General features: G+C 40.6%; 1 protein-coding gene and 1 long non-coding RNA gene across 3 annotated transcripts in view; one reads left to right on the top strand and one right to left on the bottom strand.

Annotated features, from left to right (window-relative positions):
* The window catches only part of PRKCE (protein kinase C epsilon), a 288,985-nt gene that overhangs the window by 39,005 nt on the left and 234,854 nt on the right, over nt 1-15,126 (bottom strand). The window lies entirely within an intron of this gene.
* On the top strand, nt 6,929-15,126 carry LOC117244193. The gene is made up of 3 exons (XR_004496799.1): nt 6,929-6,992; nt 10,272-10,460; nt 15,041-15,126. It is a non-coding gene; the product is annotated as an uncharacterized LOC117244193 (long non-coding RNA).

Here is a 15,126-nt window from a genome sequence, read left to right as displayed (position 1 = left end):
ACCCCCCTGACTTTCTCCTGCAAGGAAAACAAGGAACACATAACAACACCTGCAAGGTTGTTTTGTATTCCTGAGGATTGTTTTAATTCTTTCTTATGTCTTTCCCAGACTACTTTCTCAGGACCAGCCTGAGAAGCTGTACGGCCTGTAATATGTACAGGCACTGTCAGAATTTAGCATCCATAGAATAAAACCTCCAAAAACCTTTTTTCCTCCCACCCAACTTTTTTCCTTTCCCAATTGACAACATAGAGACAAAACCTGGAGTGTTAACGCAGTACCAACTATACAATAGTCTTTTCATCAGTCTCTGTAGGGAGAGGAGTTTTATCATTCCATGGAGAGTTCTCCCCAAGAAACAGTTTTCTTGTGGCTTTTCGTTTATATGACTGGCAGTTACCGGGGAAAAAACTCTGCCATCATCCTCTCCTCCCATTTTCACACCACTCTGAGGTGTGTTCATGGGCCATCAGCTCAAGGGGAATTATTTTAAGGATGAGTTATTCAAAGGAAAAGGCTCTCTTCATCTGTCTCTGTGATCATCTCTGGGAACAGAGGTTTTCTTCTCTCCCTTGGGGCAAAGGGTCTTCATCAATTCTCACTTCTCTCTCTCTGTTCCAGCATCTCATGGGATCACAGCTACTCCACCATATGCTCAGCTTCATCAATGGATACCTTTGCTTAGATTTACAGCTTGAGTACTTCATTTCCCCCAATACTCTTTCATGAATTAAAGAAGTTTTTCAGAACATTATTGTCCATCTCCATGGCCCTACCAAAAGAATATTTCACATTACTAAAGCATCTCCTCATTCTCCTTCCATCTGAGGCTTGACTTCTTCTCTTACTGACCTTGATGTTTCATGTCTCTTACGTGCCGATCACTCCCTCTCTGAAGAGGGGATTAAAGTCTGCAGGTCTCATCTGTGTAGTGAAAGAGTTAAATCTTGCCCAGGCCGCGCAAGCAGTCATGGTGTCAGATTTCAGGCTGAGCTGCTGCTTTCTCTCAGGTCGGCAGCCACTGGGAGAAAGCGGACTGCTTTTGGCCTGGCGCCGTCTGCACAGGCCAATGGGGGGGGGGGGGGGGCGAGTGTCAGCAGCCACAGCCATCCGGGGGCCCCCTGGGAAGAGCTTCAGTCACCCTGCTGCAATGGGACCCGGAGGGCTTCCCGGGAGAAGCCGGCACCGCAACACAGCCTGGCCCAGCCTGGGGCCAGCTCCCCACAGTCTCCATCCCCTGCCTGGCCCAGCCTCGCCCAGGCTGCACAGGCTGTGGGGGAGCAGGCCAACCGCATCAGAGTTCTGCTACCTTTCAAGGCTGGAAAGAAAGAGACTGAAGTTCCCAGGCTTGAGTTTTTAAAATGTGGTATTCACAAAGGTGATCTTACTATTCAGTAGTGCAAAATGCTGTCAGTTCTCAGAACTGGTCAACTATTTGCCTGATCTCAAGCGGAAAAGAAACTCCCAACAGCCTCTCTCAGAGAAATCACTTCCATGGGTGTTTTCTACTTTTTTCTCTAAAATTCCAAACTACTACATTCATATAATACAAATGTCAACACCTGCCTCAGAAATGACCATTACCAAGCATATTGTTGATTGACTGAAGAAGGGAAAACCAGGCTGTGCTAAACCTAGCAATTCTACAGAGAAAGCTTCTGATGCTTCCAGACATATAGAACTAGTAAGGAAAGAGACTTCAATATGGGTGGTAGGTTACAACAAGTGCCTCGGCCTTTCTCCCAGAGAAAAGGTGACCTGTCAAAGATGAGCACAGACTGATGATCTGCTGCATCATGAGTGCTAGGAAACAGTTAAAAGGCTGTGCAGCATTAGAGGTGCTGAGATGGAGCAAGGTAAGTGGTTTTTGTGGTGGACACCTTAGATAAGGAGGTACCTTGGATCCTGGTGATGACCAAAAGCACTCTGCTTCAATCCCCACCCTCCAGTATTCCCACCAAAAACACATAGGAAGCTTTAACAGCTGCAGTCTGTTACAGACATGAGGTACAAGGTCTGCAAGGAAAAGCTGCACGAGCAGCATGCAGTGAAAAGAAACACTCACAGTGGGCACCGAAGCAGCCATCTGCCAGCCTGATAGCCACTGGAGGTGTGCTGCATTCCAGGAGTTAAGGACTGGTATGTTGCTGTGAGGGTGCCAAAAATCATCACAAACACACAATACTCTCCCACTGCTACTCTTTCATCTAGGCGTAAATGACATAGCAGACTGGAACTTGGGCCACTATCAGGGAAGACTACAGAACCCTGAGAGGGCAAGGAACAAGTATCGATGTACAAGTTATCTTTCCTTCTGTTTTACCACTTGGAGAAAAAGATGAAGCCAAACCTAGAAGCATAATGCAAGTCAACTTCTGGCTTTGTGGCTGGTGCAGTCATGAGGGTTTTGGCTTTTATGACAATTGGACAATCTTCAATAACTCTTAGTGTGTCAGGGAGAAATGGGATCCATCTGTCTAGAAGAGGCAAGGGAATCTCTGGTAACAGGCTGGCCACCATGGTGAGGTGGGCTTTAAACTGAATGACTTAGCAGATGGGGTCCAAAGTTGCAATACTCATGCTATTTCAACCAAGTGGGTAATAAGCCAGGCCAACCACAGCAAGGACAAACATTCCTTAGCTGCCCTCCAAGATGAGAAAAAAAAGACCAACCAACCATCTCAAGTGTATGTATACCAGTGCATGCAGGCTGGGGAACAAACACAAGGAACCAGAGCTCTGTGCCTGGTCAGAAAGTAAGAATAACTGAAACATGGTGAGACAACTCACATGACTGGAGGACCATGATGGATGGCTACAGGCTGTCACATAAAGATGGGGAAGAAAAGGAGGAGGTGTCATATCCTGTGTCAAGGAGAAGCTTGCATGTATAAAACTCAACTGTGGTGATTGTGGATGCCCTATTAAATTCCTTTGGGTCAAGATCAAAATGGTTGTCTCCAATGGGGATCATAGAGCAGGCACCTGCTACTGACCTCCCAGTCAAGAAGATATGGCCCCAAAAGCAATATTTGTGTTATTTAAAGCAAGCTTTAGGTCAACAGAACCTGACTCTCACGGATCACTTCATCTACCCATACATTTGTTGGAAAAACAATTCAGCAGCTCACGTATCATTCATCAAGTTCCTGGAATGCGCAGGGAACTGCTTCCTCATACGAACATTAAGCGTGCCAACCAGGAATGAGGCACTGCTGGGCTTGCTACTCACAAACCAAGTAGACCTGCTTTGTAGTATCATCAGTAATAGCCTTGTCTGTGGTCATCACCTTATTGTTGGACTCTGGTATCTGGCTGAGCATATGGAAGCTGAGTATTAAGGGAAACGTCTTAGATTTTAGAAGAGCAAAATTCAGCTTGCTCAGAGGTCAGTTAGGAGGCATTCCATGGAAAGCTTCCATGGATGATAAAGGAACTAAGCTAGAGTGTTTCAAGCATGCTCTCCTGGAAATACAAAACCAGTTTATCCCCTTTAAAAATACAGAAAGTTGGCAGAGCAAAAGATTTCCCTTGGCTTAACTGTGAGCTTCTGAGTCTGCTCAGAAACCAAAAGAGAAGCATATCAGAGAAGGAAAAGTGGATTAATATCCATCAAGAAATACAAGGGCATTTCCAGGGTGTGCAGAGATAGAGTTTAAAAAGTAAAAATTCACACTGAGCTGAAACTGGACAGAGATGTCAAAAAACAAGAAAGGGTTCTTCAGGTACCTAAACAACAAGCAGAAATAGAAACTAAAAACTGTCCTACTGTTAAACAGAAAAGGTTAATTAGTCATCAACAACACTGAAAATGTGGCAGTCCCCAAAACTTTTGTCACGTCTGTCTTCACTAGCACTGTTGAGTGCCTGGTCTAGGGAACAAGAATCTACATTTATGAAAACACCCACCCGCCATCAGTGCAGGAGGAGTTGATATAAAAAGTATTACAGGAGCTTGACCCCTACAAATCACTGGGCCCTGACAATATCCATCTGAGTGTGTCAAAGAAGCTCGCTGACATCGCTGCAAGGCTGCTCTCCATAATGTTTTGAGGAGTCATGGAGATCCCAGAAGATTCTAAGAAGTCTAATGTCAATTCCCTCTACAAGAATGGATAAAAGAAGGATCCAGAAAATTACAGGCTCATCAATCTTAACTTTCAGGTCTTGGGAAAGTTATGGAACAAATCCTCCTAGGGCTACCACAAGTCAGATGAAGCACATGACTGGGAAAAGCTGTAATGGATTAGCCAAAGGCAAATTGTAGGTGACAAACGTGTTGACATTCAATGACAGAGTAATCTGCTCAGTTGAAGTGGGGAAAGTGGTGGACATGGTCAACCTGCATTTCACCAAGGCTTTGAATATGGTTTCCCACAGCTTCGTCCTAGAGAAACTGATGTGCTACAGCCCAGAGTGGTAAATAGTTTTAGAACTGGCAGCTTGTCACAAGTAAGGTCCCCCCGGGATCAGTCCTGGTCTCAAGGCTGTTTAGTATTTTCACAGATTATCTGCATCAAGTGATGCACATCACTTGATCAAGATCAGGGATCAGGTGTACCCTGATGAAGACTGATGTCAATACCAAACTCAGTGGGGAAGTGGACACATTGGAAAGAGAACCACCCTGCAGGAAGACCTGGATATGCTGGAAGAGTGAGCTAACATCACAAAACTCAACAAAGAAAAATGTAAGGTCTTGCACCTGGGGAAACACAATCCAGGAGTGGAGCATAAACCAGTACCTACCCAGTGAGGGAGCAGCTCTATGGAAAGAGATCTGGTGGTCCTGGTGGACAACAAGCTCAGTGTGAGTGAACAATGTACTGCTGCAGCAAAGAAAACAACTAGGAAAAACAAGGACAGTACCAAAAAGATGACCAAAGTACTGAGAATTCTGCCATATGATGAAAAGCTGAGAGAGCTGGGCTGTTCAGCCTTCAGAAGAGAAGGCTCAAGGGAGACTATATCACCATGTTCCAGTATTTAAAAAGAACAAATAACTCAGATACTCACTTTTTACAAAAAATCACAAAGGAAAAAAGAAGACTTAACTGAAGCCTTGAGAAGGCTGACCTAGAACAGAGGCTAGACAGAGTTAAGAATAAAGTAGGTATTTATTAAAAGGCCTTAAAGGATACACTTTGGGCAGAATAAGAGCCTGGCCAGGGCTACACCTAAGATGGACCGACAATGGTCACAAAATGGACGACCAGTCATGATGTTTCACACTTTTGTAAGTTTTGGCCCATTTGCATATTGGAGTTAATTGTCCAATTGTAGCTTTAGGTTATGAAGTCCCATCCTTGTTGTTTGCTCTCTCCAGTTCTCTGTTGTTTATACTTTTTGGGCCTGAAGCTTGTAATGGTTGTCCTTGGTCTCATGCTGGAAAAGGACTGTTATGTCTACCTTACCCTGTGAAGAGAACATGCTAACAACACTTAATATGAAGCTCAGAGCTACACCCTAAAGCAGCACAGAATCTGGAAATATGAAAGCTAAAACTTAAGGCATCAATACATTATTTCTGAAGAGATGAGGAAAATTTTTCATAATGGGAAAAATCAGGCTTTGAAATAATTTCCCTGGTGAAGTGTAGGATCCCCCACCTTTGGACACTCTTAAGATACAGCTGGAGAATGTGCTGGGCCATCTTGTCTAGACAGCTTTTACCAAGAATGTTTGGATTGGATGATCCCTGGGTCCCCTTCCCACCTGATATGCCATCATTCTATGATTCCCAGCACCTACGAAGAAAACTTGCGCTGTGGTCCTTAACTGAGAAGTTCAGCCTGCCTGAACACTGCAATAAGTGTTCACCTGCTGCTTATTATTCACCTGCTGAAGACAGATGCAAGCAATAAAGGATATTCAGTGCTAATACAGATTAATTTCTTAATTCTGATAAGGTTGTTTTTTAAAAGAAAACTAATAGAAAAGAAACCACCCTTTCTCAGGGAAGGAATTAGACTGTCAGCATACTCCAAGATGAGAACACAGAGCAAAGACAAAGAGCCTGTAAAATATTACAATCTTCTGGTAAAAGCACAAATATTTTACATCCTTAATAATTCCAGTTTAGTGCTTCTATCTGGAATAGATAAACCACTGTTTGATTTAGGGGAAAGGTGAAAACACAGCAATTTTATAATTTAATTGGTCTGTTTGTTTCATGCATTTGAATAAACACTATATACACACTCTGCAAAATTTAAGGAAGATATTTTTTTAAAAAAGGAAGAAAATATTTTAGTCTGGCAAGCACAACACAGGACATACAATCAAATGGCTAAACTCAGGTGACTGGGAGCATATCCTGAGGAAGCCATTGATGCAATTGCATAAGCCAACACATATATATTCTATACTAGCCAATGCCCTCTGCATCTTTATCAAGCCCAAAAAGCATAAAGGAGAAGGGTTGCTGAAGGTTTTTACATAAAATGTTTCTTTTTAGAAAATAAACCAATTGATAAGAATCCTCTTCTCTGTGTTCCCAAGGGTGTCCTTAGCAGGGAACAAACACAGCTCCCAGCAGTAAGTAGACTCCTCATAAGCTCTATATAATGTTTCCATGGAGAAAAAATGCTTTTCTATTCAGAAAAGAAAAACTCTGCAGTGAACTTTCATACAGACACTGATTTTTCCAACCTCACTTTGGTCTTTTTATGGAAAGCATTTCCACAGAGTGGTGCCTGCAATATTACACAGAAAGGACTAAATAAATTATGTAGCATAAATGCTTCCAACAAAATGTTTACTTATATGGAATCACTAGAACAAGATTTTAGCAATTTTTGCTTCTATTCTATTTCAGTAGCATAGTTTACATGCCTAAACATATTTTTAACCTATCACATGGTCTGAACTTGGGAAGGGTATGTAGGCTCTTAATTTAAAACCTTTTCCAACCCTGTTGTATTTTTCAGGGATCAAAACAGCAGCAGTCAACAGCAGTTTAACAGGTTTCTGCAGAAATTCTTGTACAAACTGTGAGTTAAATTTATTTTATCCTTTAATTTTCTAAAGCATTCTACTATACAGAGAAATTTATCTGTTACAAAATTCTATAGAGTTAACAATTTTCTATTATGTTTGATGGAAGATCATTGCAGTGGAGGGATTCTGGCAAAATTAAGAATATTATTTATCCATAAAGCATGAAGAATATGCCTGAAAAAATGGGAGTTGCCTGACCTTATATGTTGATCTATGCATGAAATAAACTCCTAATGCTGCTTCCAGACAGAATCTGATGGTTCAAAATTCAATTATTGTTTTGATATGTAATTAAAAGGGGCTATATATGTTAATGCCAAGAAGTATAAAAGATACTATTTTAAAATTACAATTGTGTAGCAAAATCAAATTACTTTTGCCCCCAACATCTTCCAGAAAGCTGCACAAACATTTCCAGACATTCTCTTCATGTGCAGGAAGTTTCAGCTCCAGCATTGTTTCCAGTGTAGCTGCTGCAGCCTTCCCCCATCTCCTCCAGAAAACATACTTGGGAAAGTATGGGAAAGCAAAGAATACTTTGGCTGTAGTGCCAACTTATAATGTCACCACTTAAAATGTACTTATACAAGGCACCCCATGATTTTTAATTAATATGAATGCAATGGAAAGATGACTCACGGGTTACTCACATGAAATAAAACATGGCATGCCTTAGGAAATTTACAGTGTACTCACTTTTGCCAACATCAGGGTTAGGAGAGTGCTATTCCAATTTACCTTCAGCTATAAAGATAGAAAAACTACCAAGAGAAGCCAATAGTCCAGCCCAAATGCAAGAGAGGCACTTCTGAATAAACATTTGAGAGGCTAAAGAATTATTTAAATCTCTAACATTTAGTACTTACTGGGTAATCACTGCATATAAATACTAACTTCAGTAGGATTATAATATTAACTATTGGTCAGTGTGGGCTGTTCTTGAATAATTTTGTGAACATGAAAAAAATTATTTTGGGCCTGAGGATTTATCTGCATGCCCAGCCTCTTCTGAGATCTGCTAACCAGACTCTATGTTCTGACAAGATGAGAAATTATCCCATAGAACTTCCAGATAGTTATGTGGGCAAAGACTAGCAAGGAAATTAATTATACAGCTTAAACATAAAGTTTAATTAAATTATAACGCACAATAATGTCTCTTTGCATCCTTCTGACAGCCTTAAACTGAACACACTGAGTACAATCTAATTCTATTGTAAAATAGCTTTTTTCTTCTGGTAACAGAAAGAGGTTTTACTGTAAATAAGTGATTTCTTAAGAAACAGTCACTTATAAACTAGGTGGTGGCTTCTCTACACCCATGTCATGTCATAGTGACATTTACAACATACTTTTATTATGTATTATCACATTTTGAATTCCAACTAAAAATGCATGAACAAACGAACTTCTGAGAAAGATTATCAAAATGCCTTTCAAACAGAAGGGAAGTTGCAGAAGCTGTACTATATCTCTAAGACATATATATGGTTAATTAAATTCACCATTGCTCGACTGAAAAAAATAAGGGTATTAGTTTATAGACTCTGTAGCCAATTTATAGTATTAAGACATGATGGTGTAGCAAAAAAAGTATTAAGGGGCACTGTGATTCTCAACTGAAACTCAATAAATGATGACACAAAAAGCTCCATTAGCAATGATACCGTTCCACCCTTTCATCCTTTACTGCCTACTCAGCCCCAGACATCAATCCTTCCACTGTCTTCCTGCCCCCATAATTCTGTTACTGTAATTAAGCAAACATAACTATGTTTGACTGCTTCATAAATGGATTCTATTACATAAGGTGTGGAAAAGATAAACCCTATTATTATATGGGTTATCAGCACAATTTTTTGATTTTAGTATAATCTCTCTTGGATGTGGTTTATACAAACAATTGTTTTGCCCTAACTAAAAGCACACATATCTGAGCTAGGGGAGAAAAGTCTGTAGTGGAATGATTTGTCATAGAATTGTCTCTGGCTTTATAAGCTCACTAATACCAGTTAATATTATGTTGTTATTACTACACAGAGAATTTCCAGGATGCTGTTTCAAAATTTCTTCAAAACCTCTTGCTCATGGACAAAGCAACTACTCAGTTTGCAGATGTTTTAGAAATTATGGTGAAATCCTCTTCCTCTTAGGACATCCACAGAAACCCCAAACTTTTGTCCTACTTTGTGTGCAAGGACGCCACTAGCTCTGATCTGGAGCTGACAAAATATTCCCTTCTTTTTCTCTTGTGAATTTTCAAAAGGTGAAAAGAGAACCTGCCTAAAAACCGGGGCTGTCCAAAGGATTTCTTTCCCCTCTGCTTGGGGTTTTTCTCACTCAGTGAAAAATAATAAGTGGAAATTAGCTTACAGGGTTTTAGCAGAGGCAGCTTCAACCAGCTTGCAGCAGAGAGCCTTTAGCCTTGTGCAAGGCATATGCTGCTGAGCTGCTGTCTACCTTCTTTACACACAATCTGAGGATCCTTTCATGCTAGCAGATATTTAAAAACTTCTATATAAATGAGAATCAGAGCCTCTTGATAATAGTTATGGTCTCTCTGGACCCATTACAGATTAACAGCAAATGAACTGGCAAGCATTTGGTATGCCTTTTATATCCTCAGTACACAGTACCATAAACACTTGCTGTCCTCTCACTGGTAGTTAAGTTTACGCAGATACTTATTTACTCAGGCAGTTTCTTAAGTGCCAATTATTTTTGTTCTTCAAGTACTCTATTAGAGCTCCTTCAGATTTATTGATGTTTGAAAGCTTTTAAATATCCATTACCCACTTAACTGACCATAGCAATTCCATCTGACTCATTATTTGTGTTAGAATGTATTTAGGTATGTTTCAAAATGGGTCTTATTAGACCACAGGATCTCCCTTGGAGACCCTATAATAAATCAAGTAAATACTGGGAAAGTGCTATAATGTTTATTTGTGACCATTTAATTTTATACTTTATATTCCATGTTTTGAACACATAAAGTTCCTCTGTTCAGGTTACTAGTGACCAAGCTTTCTTCAGTCAATTATTTTGGGTAATGCTTCTGTATTACTCAGTTTTTACCAAAGTGCACCCAGAGTTCTATACAGGCAATCTACTGTTTCCATCCCATCCTCCCCTTCCCTTGAAGAGGCTATCACATACTCTAATACTGGAATACCTTGTGAAAAATACTTTTATGACTGCCACTGTCAAATATACATGAAAAAAAAACCACCCCAAAACACACAACCACATGTACTGTTTGCATTTGACAGAGTGACATTTTCTGCATCTTCCATATATCAGAAGGAAATTGAAGCCTGGAGGAAAAAAGCATACATGTGCCAATACCACCATTATTTCTGGCCTGTCACATTTATTTGCTCTCTCTCTGTGCTGTTTTGTAAGACTGACTACTGAAAAAAAATTCTTGAAGCAGGAAGCAAGAAGTGAAGACCAATGGGGTATGTACCTTGTGAGAAATACTGCTTGGACTTCTCATAAGCCTCTCTTCTCAAAAGCTGGATGTTACTGTAAAAATATTTTAAAATCTAAAATATTATACCTCCATCATAAGTGGTCTTGTGGGATCAAAATTCAGCTTGGTGGTGGGAGTAAATTGTCCCTGGAGCCATCCATTGCTGGGTGTATAACAGTGCTGAAACCACACAATCTCCAATCTTGGTAAAAGCTGACCTTGGCATCACTGCTACTCCTGGCTCCACATCTGCCTCCTCCACATGTACTCAATGCTGCTGAGATGATGAAGACTCCTACTTGTGATTATTTCTCCTCCTCTCTGCTGCTCTGGGGAGCTGCTTGTTCAGGCTCTGTGACACAGTGGGAGCCAAGGAGAGTGGCACACATTACTGCTGGCACAAGAAGGGATTTATTATCACTCTGGCCTTGTTACCCCTTTCTGCTCATTTTCAGCACTGTCAGGGCCACCAGAGCCATTTTGTTCCACTTTCTGATTTCCTTGGTTAGCCTGCACCTTGTCTGTCCAACGTCTTTCTGATGTAATTCTACCAGTATTTTTTCTGGCAACAGTAGAGATTTTGGTGTACTCCCCAAAATGCTGGGGCTCTTACTGGCTATATTTTCTCTGTTTTAGTTTTTTTAGGCTTATTTAGTCAACCTCCCAGTGAACAATATTATCTCTGTTTTCTTCCATTTGAGTACAGGCTCTCAGCTAAACAGAAATTTTTAATATTTTCAATGGATTTCATGATAACTTAGTTATGTCAGCTTTTGGACTGGCTAAATTTTCATTTTCCACTGTCTTTTGCAGTTATGCAAAAGAACATATGTTTTTTAATAACGGTGTTATTCTGTTCTTCTCAAACATGATGATTTGCTCTTTTAAAATAAACGTATTTTTCTATCTTAGAAGTCAAATCAAGGTCCCAATAATTCAGGAAGCTGCACATATCATGCATATGAGCAGTCTCACAATGAAAATCAGCCTTGGAGTAGTGATCTGCATGCAGGAATGTTTGCTGGAGCTGCATCTAAGTAATAAGATCATATAAGCTTATATAATAAGGAGGTGGATAAGAGAGGGGGTGGGAAGATGGGCAAAGAGAATTAATGTAAACCTTGAGCCAAAAGTAGCCAAAAAATAGAAGTTGTATGAAAATGTCTTTACTGAAGGGCATAACTCAAATTTTCTTTTAAGGTTGTTCATAATTTTTGTCAGTTTTTAAAAAAACCCAACTAAACAGAGTTCCTTACGTGTTTTTTCCAACATTTTGCATTACTTCCCAACTTCACAGCCCAGAAAGAGGACTGTATCCTAAGTCTGCACCCAAAGCACTGTGGGCAGCAGGATAAGGGAGGGGATTTTGTCCCTTTACTCCCCTCTGGTGAGAGCCCACCTGCAGTGCTGCATCCAGCTCTTGGGTCCCCAGCACAAAGGAGGACATTGACCTGTTGGAGAGAGCCCACAGGAGGGCCACCAAGATGGTTAGAGGCATGGACCATATCTCCTGTGAGGAAAGGCTGAGAGAACTGGGACTGTGCAACCTGGAAAAGAGAAGGCTTCAGAATGACATAAGTGTGGGTTTCCAGTACCTGAAGGTAGCCGACAAGAAAGATGAAGGGATAAAATTTACAAGAGCATGTAGTGACAGGACAAGGGGTATGGCTTTAAACTACCAGTATTTTTAGATATTAGGAAGAAATTCTTTACCATGAAGGCAGTGAGTCAGTAGAATGGGTTGCTCAGTGAAGTTGTGGATGCCTCATCCCTGGAAGTGTTTAAGGCCAAGTTGGATGGGACTCTGAGCGACCTGGTCTAGTGGGAGATGTGTCTGCCTATGGCAAGGGTTTAAAATTAGATGATCTTTAAGCTCCTTTCCAACCCAAATGATTCTATGGTTCTATTATTCGGTGATTCTTGAGTGAAGCATCTCAAGAGCACAACAAAATCTTTGTTAAAAGCCTGTCACCTGAGAATCACGTTTGCTGTGCAATTCTCTGCATTATAATGAAACTTCGGTAGATGCATTCATGCAAATAGCATATAAAAAGACAAAGTTTCACCCTTAATGTGACACAGTTTCAACACCACTAAAACTGGGTTATAGAAATATTTTTCATTATTTGAAGACAAACATGACTGCAGGGCACAGTAAAATTCAATCCCAGGTTTTGTCTGTTAGCAGCAGAATTATATGTAGGAAGTACCTTTAGATTTTTAATGCATTGTGAAACAGAAAGTATTCTCTTTCTTCTGTTAGAAAGTTGTTTGCAGAGTATGATTTTGTTTGGAGCTAGTGTACATGATTCTACAGAAACAGCTCCGTTGTCTAAGCAGTTTAGGAAAACTAATGGATTTGTTCTATATCAGTACAGTTCAATTTCACATGTGCTGCAGCTCTACTGTATTTTTATTTTGTGTATATTTCTCTGAGTTAAAATCTTCTTATCAAATGCTGAGAGATAACACACATTTCTTCCTGTTATAAAATAAAGACACAAACATCAATCATCTAAAATCAGTGACATTCACCCAGTACTAAATACAAGTATGTTCTGTAATGTTTCACTGCTATTATCTGTTGAGAGGCACTGTTGCCCTTTCTTTTGAGGGTACCGGAACATGGCTGCCCTCAGAGGAATGTAAACTTGGCATTAACCCTGGCAGATTCCCACTCCTTGCTCACTCTCATTTAACATTAACTGACTCCTATATTGTTATCAGAAGGTAAAGGTCATAGCTTTATTTACACAATACAGCACTATACAAACAGTCATTAAACAAGAAAATCTTGCACCAAATAAACATGAAGCAAAAAACCAGTGCTGACCTCTCTACCAAGAACTCCCCCTGGAAGTACCTTGTCATTCCCCAAATAAGGTCGATGGTTCTGGTCTATCCTTCTAAATATTAACTGCCCAGCACTGCCCCCTCTCCCCCCCTGCAGCTTCCACGCAACAGCCAAGTAAGGACTTTTTATGTTCCAAACCCAGGAGAAATTTAGAAAGCATTCTACTGTTGGCAAGACCATGTGGCTCATATCCTATTCCCACAGCCTTTACTCATCCTTCCACAGCTGGAAACCTTGTCAAAGACTCTCTATACAACAGAGCCTTTAGCACAATACATAAGCTGGGCAGATGGTAGGGTGGACTCCCTCAGTCTGAAAGCCAGAAGCCTGGGAACCAACTCTCCTTCCTGCTTCTCATCTCCCTCAGCTCTGCTCCTCTCCACCCCAGCCCACTGCCTTTTCCTGCGGGGAAGACATCCTGCTTATTTATGCATTTCATGACTGCTGGTCTGCCTAGATCCAACAAGAAAAAAGCACAAAGAGGGCAGGAGGCCACTGACTAAAATCCCGTTGGAACTCATGTTCAGTTTTAGAAACCAGACTAGGCAGAGCAGAGAGAGTGTGGATGTAGTCCAGGGCTCAAACCCTGCCAGGAGCACTGGTCAGGTGGCATGACTTGGTGGCAGTGCCTGGAGACACTGGGACTCCAGACACACCTGCACAATTCACTCCTGGCTTCCTATTTCTGCTGAAGGTGATGGAAATAGTTTGTTGCTTACTTGGGCCAGAAGCAAACTGAAACTCCTCTGTAGCAGACTGCTGCAACAGGCAGCTTGAGAGAGCCTTGTGTTCAGTATATTAGTATGCTTAGATGAGGTGCAAGGTCTTGCCCTCTTTCTTGGACCACAGCTAAAGAACCAATTTCACCTTTAACTATTCAAAGTTGCAATAAGATGATCTTTACATACTTAAATCAAAATGCTCCATATCTGGTTTTGCCTTAAAAAAAAAAAAAAAAATAAGGGGAGGGAAATTTTATTTGGCTGCTGCCACTCAGAAATAACACAGTAAGGTAACTCGGAAAAATGATGACTTTTATCATGTTAACCACTGACCATGCAACATTTTCATCGGTGTAAATATAACTCCTCTTTACTTTGCCAAGGTTGCACTGAATCACACAACCACCAATGAAGTCACGGTTTCTAAAAAATATTCTTATTTCATATAAAAACACACTAATGAAAGTGCTTTTAATTTTAGGTAGTTCTTTCTGAAACACTGGTGTGTGCTGTCCTGATAAACAGGAATGCTGGGAAAACTGATCATCCAGGGAAAAATTAACTTAGTGTTCAAACAAGTTCTTAGGGTAGTTGTGTATGGGAAAAGCCCAGAGATACTCAAGGATTGGCATCAGCATATTTACATCCACATTTGCCTCAATTCAGTGTTAATAAATCCTTCATCATGACCAACACATTAATTACAGAGTGCAGAGAGCCTCAGAAAGCTCCAGCAAGTTACAGGCTGGGTTATTACTTCATATTGCTGAGGAACATAATAACCCAGAGTTATGAATAAGGACTCCATCATGACCAGGTGCTGCATGATTTGAAGGCAACATCTCACAGATCTTGCACTTGAAAGCAAAAAAGTCACTCCTACGTTAGTCAACCCAAAGCAGGTGACACTAATTTCCCAGTTAAGATGTTTTTCATTCTTCCAGGTGAACTGAAGTTGTATACATTCAGGTTTTTTCTTTTGTATTTCAGAGAGAGCACCTGAAAGATTCTGGAGGATAACAGAGATCAAGTAACATGCAACTGCTGAAACAATGCTTACAGCTCACATAGTTGTT

The sequence above is a fragment of the Parus major genome, chromosome 3 (genome assembly GCF_001522545.3).
Source record: "Parus major isolate Abel chromosome 3, Parus_major1.1, whole genome shotgun sequence".
Lineage (NCBI taxonomy): Eukaryota > Metazoa > Chordata > Aves > Passeriformes > Paridae > Parus > Parus major.
Note: the sequence above shows the minus strand (reverse complement) of the source record. Positions and strands in the feature narration are given on the sequence as shown.